Source organism: Triturus cristatus, chromosome 3_1 (assembly GCF_964204655.1).
Source record: "Triturus cristatus chromosome 3_1, aTriCri1.1, whole genome shotgun sequence".
NCBI classification, from domain to species: domain Eukaryota; kingdom Metazoa; phylum Chordata; class Amphibia; order Caudata; family Salamandridae; genus Triturus; species Triturus cristatus.
Window position 1 is genome coordinate 398,745,603 of NC_140583.1, and position 11,309 is coordinate 398,756,911.

At 44.9% G+C, this 11,309-nt stretch overlaps 1 pseudogene; it reads left to right on the plus strand.

The window, feature by feature from the left end:
* Positions 1-2,565, plus strand: part of LOC146860321 (uncharacterized) — a 56,813-nt pseudogene extending 54,248 nt beyond the window's left edge.
* Positions 2,566-11,309: the final 8,744 nt, after the last annotated feature.

An 11,309-nucleotide genomic window follows, 5' to 3' on the forward strand; every position in this document is an offset into this window, starting at 1 on the left:
GCATGGTTGTGAAAATCATTCCAAAGGTGTGCATTGTGAGAACTACTTCAGACGTATATTCTGAGAATCCTCCAAAGGCATGCTTGCAGAAGCAACAGCATTGTGCCTTGTCTTCTCCCTTACGCCTCATCCCCGTGCCACTATTGTCTGGTTGTGTATTATTCTTATGACCAAAAAGATTAGTGGGAGGGGAGATAGGGTGATTTTGTCCTCAGACTCAGCCAGCATCTTAGATGTTCGTGAGTTTTTGACACACCCATGCTTTGAACATTCTCAGCTACAGTCTATGATCTCCAGGTCTTTGAGACTAGGGGGCATATATATGAATGGGATTGCATTACGTTAGCACCACGCAACGTGGTGCATGCGCGACACAAGCCTACAATGTGATTTATCAAGCCGCCCAAGGACAGCACAAATCGCTGAGTTGTGTTACCCTGAACAAGGAACGCATTTCATGTGTGTTGTGTGAGTGTTTCCATGCAACATCCATGGATTTTGACGTATTCCCTGGTGAGGCGTAACAAGGAGAAATATATTTATTTCTCCTTGCTACTTCCATTTTCTATGTGTGCTGCATTCTGCAGCATACATAGACAGGGGGAAATGCCTCAGGGGATTGTTTTTGTGCAGTATGGTGCCCCTTCCTACACAATGACAATACTCCTTACAACGCAGACACCCATGCACCAGGGTGCAAGCCTGCGTCGGTGCTAGGCAGTCGAAATGGTACCAGCACAGGGGCAAAGGAAGAAATGTGTTCTATTCTTCTAAATACGGTGCATTCATGCCCTTTCCCTGTCACGCAGGGCAGCAAGGAGACTTGCTGCACTGCTTGACTTTGCCATAAATGTGGCCATAGTTATTTTAGATGTATGTCCTCGAGGTACCACAGTCTAAGGGGGCTACAACTGGTATTACAAATCCTTCGGTGAGTAGTGAGCTGCCTAATAGAGGTATACATAAATAATTCAAAGGATGATCTCACAATCTGAGGGGTGAGTAGGGTGGTAGTAACGTTCCATTCTACCTATGGAATTGGTGGAATTTGGCGACTCAGCATTACTTTTTTACCATTCTCTAAAGTGGGCAGTCACAGTTAAAGGATTCTTGTTGAGTAGAATTGCTGCCAGGCGAGTAGATTTTATACTTGAGCGGCAGAAAAATCAACTGAAATGGCCACGTGCTCTTATACACTGCACGGTGCTGCTCGCCCAGATTTTTCAGTGCTGCTCCTGCTACTGGTACTAAATTACAGCACGAGCAGTGATATCACCTGCCAGGAGCTAATGCTTCCCAAGAAACACCAGCATAAAGAATGGAACTCCACCAAGACTCTCTGCAAAAGTGAGAAAGGAAAAAAAAGCTGCAGTCAGCACCAGCCGAACAAGCACAGAAAGAGCGAAAAGTCAAGGTGAATACACCAAAACCAACAAGAAGCAGACAAGCGAAGATTCATTGATGGTCTTGCCACAGAAGTCCAGGTTGCAGCAAGCCATGGAAGCTTGAAAGAACTCTACGGCACAACAAGGAAACTCTCCAGCAGATACAGCAAGCCAGAAAGACCTGTTAAAGACAATCATGGGTAACAAAGGCCAACAACGAAGATGGGTGGAGCACTTTGTAGAACTGCTGAACCAGCCCAAACCCCACTCAACACTAAACATACAGCCAGCTGACAAGGACTTGCCAATCGACTGCAGCAGACCAACCAAGGAAGAAATACGGTAAGCCATCAAACATCTGGAAAATGGAAAGGCAGTGGGACCTGATAACATTCCTGCAAAGGCACTGACGGCAGACACTGAAACATCAGTAGACCAGCTTAGAAGGATCTGGGAAGACTATTAGGTACCATCAGACTAGAAGGAGGGATATCTGATCAAGATCCCCAAGAAAGGTGAACTGAATAACTGCGCATACTACAGAGGGATAACTCTTCTATCAACCTCAGGCAAAGTATTCAACAGAGTCATTATGAACAGAATGAAGAAACAAGTTGACACTCATTTATAAGATCAGCAAGCTGTCTTCCACAAAGATTGATCCTGAACATACCGGATTGCAATACTGTGCATCATCATTGTGCAGTCCATAGAATGGAACTCCCCCATCGATTTCAGCTTCATCAGTTATGGTAAAGGCATTCAACAGCATGGACAGAGAGACCGTTTGAAAACTCCTCCGCCACTATTGTGTGCCAGATAAACTTGTAAGACTCATCAGGAACCGACTGCCTAGATAATTCATGGAGGACAATTCACAGAAGCCTTCAAAGTGAGGACCGGAGTAACCCCGGGTTGTTTTCTCTCGCCTTTTCTCTTCCTGCTGCCCATAGACTGGATTATGAAAACATCCACAGCAAAGAGAAGAAATGGGATCCAGTGGACACCTTGGATGAAGCTCGACGACCTGGACTTTGTAGACGAGCTGGCACAACTTTCCCATACCCATATGCAGATGCAAGAGAAGGCTGACAAAGTGGCAGCCACATCAGCACAATTTGGCCTCAACATCCAGAGGAGAAAAACCAAGCTCCTGAAGGCTAATGGCCAGCACAACTGAAGTCACTCTTGCAGGTGATGCACTGGAAGAGGTTGAGGCTATCACCTACCTGGGCAGTCGTAGGCAAGCAGGCTGCCTCAGACACCAAAGTCAGGGCAAGAATCGGCAAAACAAGAGCTGCCTTTATGCAGCTAAAGAAGATTTGGAGTTCCAAGTACCTAACACTTTAAACCAAGATCAGGCTTTTAACACCAACGTAAAATCAGTCCTTCTGTATGGAGCAGAAACTTGGAGGACAATAGTGACCACTACCAACAAAGTCCAGACCATAATCAACATCTGTCTGAGGAAAATCTTCTAAATCCACTGACCAAACACCATCAGCAACAACAACCTATGGCAGCAGACTTTCCAACTCCCTGCTCATGAAGAAATCAGGGCAAGAAGCTGGGGCTGGATAGGTCACACCCTCCACAAGCCCGCATCAAACCTGAAACCCTCAAGGGAAAAGAAAAAGAGAAAGACCAAGAAACATCTGGCCTTGAAGTCTTGAAGCAGACTACAAGCAGCTGGGTTACACCTGGAGTCAGTTTGAAAGAAAAGCCCAGGACAGTGATGACTGGGGAGTTCTGTTTGACGGCCTATACCCCAGGAAGGGGTGATAAGCATAAGTAAGTAAGTAAGACCTTGTATAAAAAAGTCATTTGGGTTCTCTCTAACAATGCTGTTTTGCCTAAAACTGGACGAATTATATAATGCGAGGCAAAACATCAGAACTATCCTGTGGAATATCACACATGGCTCTTCAGCAGAATACTCCCTATTAGGTTTTTCGAACATCTTCTTGAAAGCTGTTAGAATCACGTTTTAATCATCATATCTGGGGTTGGGATTGGCAATTAGGGAGTTGCCCAAACCAAGGAAGCTCCTGAGGGATTGCTGAGGAGATTGTCCATGTTATCCAGTGGAGGCTGAAAGGCAGAATGCACCAATAAGGTATCATTTAATTTGTTTAACTTGGTGAGATTTCTAGAATATCAGAAAACACCAGGGTCGACTACAGGAATATCTTGAGCAGTAAATGTTTGTTTAAATTCGCAGTTCTTGAAATTCTTGCACTTGCAGCTGAAGTGTGTGAGTAAAATCCTGAAATTGTTAATAGCTGTATGTATATTTAGGATCCATTTGTTTTGTAATCTGTCAAAAGGCAGGATCAAGAAGAGATACATAAGGGAAAGCTGAGTTCTTCAGCTTTTGTGAGAAATTAGCAGTTTCAAGTGAAATGTTCGTGGAATGAAAAATGCACCACTTAGAGGTCAGGCTGAAATTTATAATGAGCTAGAGTTAAAGGTGTAGAGCAGCTAGATCTCAGCTGAGAAAACCCTCTAAGGCAGAATGGGGCAGATTTATGTTCCCTGGCGCATCCCTGCAAATCAGCATGGATGCGCCAGGGAAGATGCGTCACGCAAGTTTGCCCTTGCGCCACCGCAGATACGCCGCATTTACAATGCGGCGCATCGTGGCGCAAGGACAAGCAGATACGTGACGCATCTGCCGGCGTAAGGTTGGCGCAGAGCTGAAGTTGCGTCGCAAGCGCGACGCAACTCCAGCACTGTTCCAACCTACCCTATCCCTAACATGGTGCGTCAAACCTTACGCCTGCTTCAAGCAGGCGCAGGGTTTTGACGCATCAGCGTTGGGAAAGTGACTCAGTGAAATATTATAGATTTCACTGAGTCACTTTTCAGGGGCGTGCCTGCAACGGAACGCCCCCCCCCCCTGAGTAGAAACGCCCACATGAAACCTGACGCAGGTTTCATGTGGCGCAGGGCTTTACACCGTGAGGCATCTCCATAGATGCATCACAATGTAAATGGGGTGCAACATGGTGCAGGTTTACGCCGCCGCTGCGTCACAAAAGTGACGCAACGGCGGCGTAAAAGTGGCGCAAGTCTGATATAAATCTGCCACAATGTGTTCTGTATATTGACACAACGTGTCATGTGTGTAATGCAAGGTTTGCATACCACAGAATGCAAGAACTACATAACAACAACAACGTTAATTAACACCTGCTGAATTCACTGCCTTGGTAAATAATTGAAAATCAAAATCCACAATAAAAAAAATGCAAAAGGAGTTTGTTAGAAATGGGGTTTTAGGTTGGATAAGATAGACACCCAAGCCAGGCAGAATCACTCTAGTCAGGGTAAGTCAGTTACACACCAAAGATAACCTGTGCTCACCCTCTGGTAGCTTGGCACAGAGCAGGCAGGCGTATCCACAGAGGCAATGTGGAGAGCATGTGGGCAAAACACACACACAGTGCAGTATTTGATTCTGAAATGTTGTATTTCTCATGCCTCAAGGTCTGTTTTTCGCGGATGGGTGGGCTTTCCACTCAGTTTGATGAAAATCAATGAAGAGTTTGTTTGTTTTTAAAGTGAAAAGGAATCGCATCTCGATACTTAACAGCGTATCTTTGAAGTCACATATTGGTAGGTGGCAGAAAAAGGTCTACATTCAGTACACACTCATCGTCTTCAAGTGTTCTTGACATGACGGCCAGCTCAGAGAATGGAAAATAACCAGGCTGTGAAAGCTTTACAGAAGGTCAGATTGTCATGGACTGCGGTCAAAACGTCACTACATTCAAAATGTTGGAAATAAAACAAGAAACTTAGTTATTAGAATTCATGAACCAATTTTTCGTAGTGTCTTTCAAAAAGCTGAATTTTCACAGCTCCTGCACATAGTTATTTCCTCCTACTTCATAGAAAAACATTTAAAGAAAATGAATGAAGAGTTTATGGTGACGTGTGAGGTACTTTTATACAGTAATTTTGGGGCATATCAACAAGGAAATGGCGCAGCAGCTGGGACACATTCTGTAGCTTCATGCTGCATCATTTAAAAAACGCAGGGATGTGCCTTATTTACAACAATATGGCGAACCACTGTGTTTTCTCTTACACTGGTGCTAAAAATATTTGCCTAGTGCCAGCACAGACACCCTTGCGCCATAGTGCAAGGATGCCTGCGTTGCAGGGAATGATTGTTTATGTGCAGGAAGGTGTCCCTGCCTGCACATAAACAATCAGTAAAGGTGTTTTGCTCTTTCTATGTGTACTGCAAAATGCAGCACACATAGAAAAAGCAAAAACTGGAAGTAATAAAAGTATTTCTCCTCGTTGCACCAATCTAACACCTGCTTTTGCATGGCGTTAGTTTTTGGCACTGCCTCAGATTTACAGATCTTTCTAAACCTGGGGCAGCATCAAAAAACAATGGGTGTGGCGGTGGAACGCTCACAGCAATGCCCACTGCTGCCCCTTTTATGCAGAAAACTGCGTTAAAGGGTACCATATTTACAAAGCGCCATTAAGCCACGCAAAGTGGCTGAACACCACTATGTAAATATGGTGTAGGGCACTGCACCACCGGAACATCGTAAAAGGTGACGTTCCGGTGGCACAATTCTCTTGTAAATATGCCCCTCCGTTCGTTCTTACCACAAATTCTCTAGTGGAGGCCTGCATCAACAATCAGAATGCAGCGGTTTCCATATATCTTCTTTTCAGGTTTACCGCAGACATTTGAAATTACATTATTTTATTTAAGTACATTTCTGAATCAGGGACATAGCTCAGAACATTGAAGAGGGCAACACTGTACAACTTTGCAAAGACAAACTATTGGGCAGAGCTTAGCTATTACTAATGCTGTAGGTGCAATGACACGGGGCCCTGAGGTAAGAGGGGTTCACTACACCCCCACAATAGTCAGTTTTCACCAGCAAGCTAAAGAACGGGGCAATTTGCGGTACTTGTATTAGGTCTCATCGAAGCATTGCTTCGCGACTGCTCTTGGGGTACGTGAGGTACGAGAAGGTCGAGGCAAGCTTCAAAACAAAATCATGAGCATCAGGGATAAATCAGAGATGAGAGGGGCAGAGTTGCATGGGGTGCACTTCAGTTCTTGACTTCAGGTGTTGTGGTGCTTCCTTTGTTTGCAGGTTCAGCTGGTCACAGGCTGACCGCGGCCTCTTGCTGGCATGATCATTGCAAGAGATGTGGAAGTGCATGTAGATTCTGAAGCACTTTGCACAAGAGGGAGGAATGGGGTAAAACCATTGAATGTAACGTCTGTGAGCCAGGACCGGCTCTGTCGTCATCTGTCCTGCCTATGGCCCACTTGGTTTTGGGTTTTCCAACTTGCGTCATAGTGGCCTGCGGAAAGATCAGCTCTGTGACACTTGGCACTTCAGGACTTGGCATCTAACTTGGAGACCTGACGTCCAGAGCCTGCAAATGCTGGCCAGCTAGCCTCTCAAAACAGCGGTGGGCATCGAGGCCCACTGCGACCCCCCTCACGCCCGCAAACGTATGCGGCGGTTCATTATGCAAAGCACCACTGTTTGCTTCTTTCATCTATTCATTCACTCATGTTGACACCCTTGAAAGACCACCTCGCTGACAAGCGATGAGAGGCCACCAGCATGCATTTGTATTGTCTTTAGTTGACCAAAGGCAGAAGTAATAATATTGGCGCTGCTCCTCCATCTTTTGAATACAGATAACCCACACGATTGTCCACATTATGTACATTTTACACTGCTTGAAAGACAATTCTCAGTAATGGTGTCATTAACATGGAAGAAACCATTGCATTACTAAATCTAACTGTATTTAACAGAAAATAAAGTCATGATATTTTCATCACCATAACTGTTCAATGTTGGCTTTTTGCTGGTGCACAATTCTGATGCTTTTTCTTGCACAATAATGTAATGAAAAATTGCCCATTTAAAACAAATTCGGAGTCATTGGTTTTATAAAGCAGTGGCAATCAATAAAGAATCATGTTCCTGTCTCCTGCAGCTTAGACTACAAATCAATTTTCTGAATTCCACACTTGGCTATCATCCAGCAAACGCCGAGTTTCTTTTCTGAACCCAGCTATTCTTTGGACGGAATAAATGTGGTAGCTGCGCACAATCTCCTTTATCTTTTTAAAATAGCGTTTGAGTATATGATGCTTGGTCTTTTCACAGAAAAAGAGGAACATTGTCTGTAAAGGTGATGCATTGCCACCAGAGCAAACACGAAGAGCAGTGACTCATGCACGCCAGTGGGCGTCTGTTGTCATAACAACCCTTCCATTATTGGGCTCCCTTGTATTATTCACATGCACCTCATCTAATAATGCGAATCTGGCCTTTTGTCTCTCAATATTTATTTCATTCATGTGCCTCTCTCGTTGGAGCCACGCGCTGCACTCTCTGTGCTGTAATGAGGGGTCTGCCAGCGCATCAATTATTCATTAACCTTTGCGGATGCACAACCTGCTTCAGTGCTGTGCCGGGAGTCTCGGGTTACCCGGCTAATCAAGGCTGGGAGAGACACAGCGCACACGAGAGAAACCTTCCTTCGGAAATATTAGTAGGCCATCATACGATGGAAGGTAATTCCGAAAAGCATTTCTTGTGTAAATGGAGGTCGAATTTTGAGAGGGGTTGGTCTGTATCCTCTCCACAGCCCATAAAAGAAGCCATCTTCAATATTTCTATACTTATCTCTGACAGACACTTATCAGAGATGCAGTGTTTAATTTGTCAAAAAAGAAAATAAAACCTAAGTGTAAGTGCCCATTTTTGTTCTTAGGCAGAAACGGCTCGAGTAGATTTCTACTCGAGTGGCAGCTTTCTCAACGCGGACTGGTAGTTTCTCATCGCGAGCGGTCGCGAGCATACTCGACCACTCGCAATGAAAAACCTGACCTCCCCGCGTTGAGAAGCTCACCAGAAGGTTTATTTTCCACGCTCTCGATCAGCAACTTGATGTTGCTGATCGCGAACGAGGAAAAAGTCTCGCCGGGATTTCATTTTGCTTGCTCGCGGTCGCCAACTTGACGTTGAGGACCGCGAGCAAGAAAAAAATGACCGCTGCACTACGCTACGCGTGTTTGCACTGTGCTACGTGCAATTCGTGTAGTGTGAAGTAGCGCAAACTTCGCAAACTATGCGAGCGTAGTGTAGTGCTTTGCCCAGGCTTAATCTGAACTGTACTGGTAAGATAGGAGCCCTATTTTCATCCTGATGAATGCCACAGACCCACTTGGGCCACTGGCAGAAACATGTTGACGATAAAGGTGGTGATGGAGTACTAGTTCCCCCAATCCCCACATTTTAGTTTTTAACACCAAGTAGTACCCAGCACATAAATGTATTTGGGTTATTACATTGGTGTTTAAATTCACGTATTCACGGGCCCCCACTTAGATCATTAGAAGTGCCTCCCTGTCTCCAGGTGTAGGCCCGCTTTCTATCAAACGTGATTTTTAGAGAGCGAGGACTGCCAATGATGAAGCATGACACCTGGTGGTATGTGAGGACAGTCCTTTACATTTTTTGAAATGCCCAGCACTTTACTGACTTAGTGTTTTGTAAGGATATGGTTACATTTTGTTATCGACCAATTTTTCAGGGTAGCTTGTTTTGTGTGTGCATGATAGGTTTGGAGGCCAGCTCACCCTGAACACCCCATAGCCTCTAGTTCCCTCCCTTGGATAATCCCAAGGTTTTGTGTGTTGATATTGCATTTGTAATCTCCCATAACAACTTGGCCTTTTACTTGTGTTGTTATGCCGTCTGCTTTATAAGTGGGTGGCACTATTTTTTTCAATCATCGCCTTCTCCAGGCCGCGGGGGTGCTTAAATCATGCAATGGCAAGATGCCCTTGGGTGAGGGCCTGTCACTAATGCACATAGCTGTTTCTCGTTAATGCAACTCCCTGAGCTTTATTGCATAGACACATCGCTCCTTGTCACGACGTCCAGAGAGCGCTGGATCACATTGAAAGAAAAAACTCTGCTGATGTATTGATCAGCGCATCGCCCATTTTAGGGACAACGTGCTTTCTGGGTTTTTTTTCCAACTTTAAAGCTGAACACAGCGCCCACTTCAGGGACACTGCGCTTTCTGTTTCAGTTTTTCTGTTTTTTTTTTTTTACTTTAATGCTGAGTGAGGCACTTACTTCAGGGACACCATGCTCTATGTTCAGCTCTTTTTTATTTTTTTTAACTTTAATGCTGAGCGTGGCGCTCACTTCAGGGAGACCGTGCTCTCTGTTTCAATTTCTTTTTTTAACTTTAATACTGAGCGTGGCACCCACTTCAGGGACACCACGCTCTCTGTTCCAGCTTTCCAATGCAATAGGTCTTGTAATTGCTAGATTTTGAGCTAATGGTGACAATGCCATTTATGGGTATAAAAAACCTGCAATAATAAAAAAGCATTTACAATACCAATATGTCACAGTTCCGAAAATACGAGACCTATTGCATCGCAAATGGTTGTTGATAGTTTGCTGTACAGATATAAACACTGTGGATCGTAGTATCTGATGAAAGATGGTGGGCTGGGGGGGCACCTTTGGCTTGGAGAAGGGCGGGTCAGCTGAGAAATAACCCTAAAATTATTAGAAGCCGAATTGGGCCCATAGGTAGAATTCCTGAAAAGAGGCCCAGGATAGTCTCCAAAACATATCTTATAACAACGATGGTACAGCATGCGAGAGATAATAGCTCTCACTTTATGAGAGTGAGCATTTCTTGTGAGCACTGCTATTGTTATTAATGTGTATAATTAGTGTGATGTGCCATTCATAACGCACAGACAGATGAGTGGTGACTTGGTCCAACAGATATTGCAGGGTAAGGCCTGGCTGGATGCCTGTTGTGCTGAGGTAAATATCGCATCACTAATTAGAGCATTGGAATGTTGCAAACTCCATTGTAGACAATGGAGTGCTCCATGCTTCTACGGGTCTGTAAAGGCCAGCAGAGCAACATTCCAATGTTTTACAAAGGCCTCTCGGAGCTCGAGGGGATTTAAACCCCCTCGAGCTCCGAGAGGCCATTGTTTTATTTGTTAGAACATTCTGCCCTCTAGTGGTAGAATGTTCTAATAACCTTATAGCCCTTCGTAGCAGGGTTATACCGGCTATTAAAGTCCCGGTCCCTTGTTAAAGGCCCTTGCTAACGCGGGAGCGGGCCTTTAATAGCCGGCATAGCCTCCTACGGTGGGCTATAAGGCTATAGTATAAGCTTCTATGTGGGTTTCTGAAATTATTGACCTTCACACATTCTCTGTTGAATTCTTTGGAATATATACCTGATGTTCTAAAACTTCATGAAACAGTGGTTTTCTCCTCCACATTCGTTGTCCTGTGATGAATATGGTCAGGGGTTTTAAGGTGAGGATAAAAGAACTGTAACTGGGACTCCTTTACAAGGGACGTGGCCTACCTAATGAAGGGTGTGGCATCAAAGATGTGAACTAAAATCTGGGCCCAGATTTACTAAGATTTTGCATTGAGTTGCATCACATATTTGGCACTGACCCAACGCCAGCAAAATAAAACGATAATAAAATGGGTTTAAAACCCGTTTTATTATCGTTTTTATTTTCTTCTGTGTGCCGAGTTACCAAGTGGGTTACAGTACTGAAGAGGGGGGTGGTAGGCACTGCCTTCTGTGTGCATGATGGTTTGGCCAGCCTGTGGCGGCTGGCCAAACAGTCATGCGCACTAAAGCTCTCTCGAACCCGAGCTGTGTTGCCGGGTTGGAGAGAGCAGGCACAGGCTCCTCGTCTGTCTAGGAGTGCAAATTCACAGCGCTCAGGCTAGTCCTGAAGCTGCTTTCATGAATGAGAGAAGTTTAAAGGAACTTCAGGATTGGCCACAGTGCAATCTGAGAGCCTGTGTTTGCCTGCAGTGGAGCCAGAAGAGCGCGGCGCTGGAG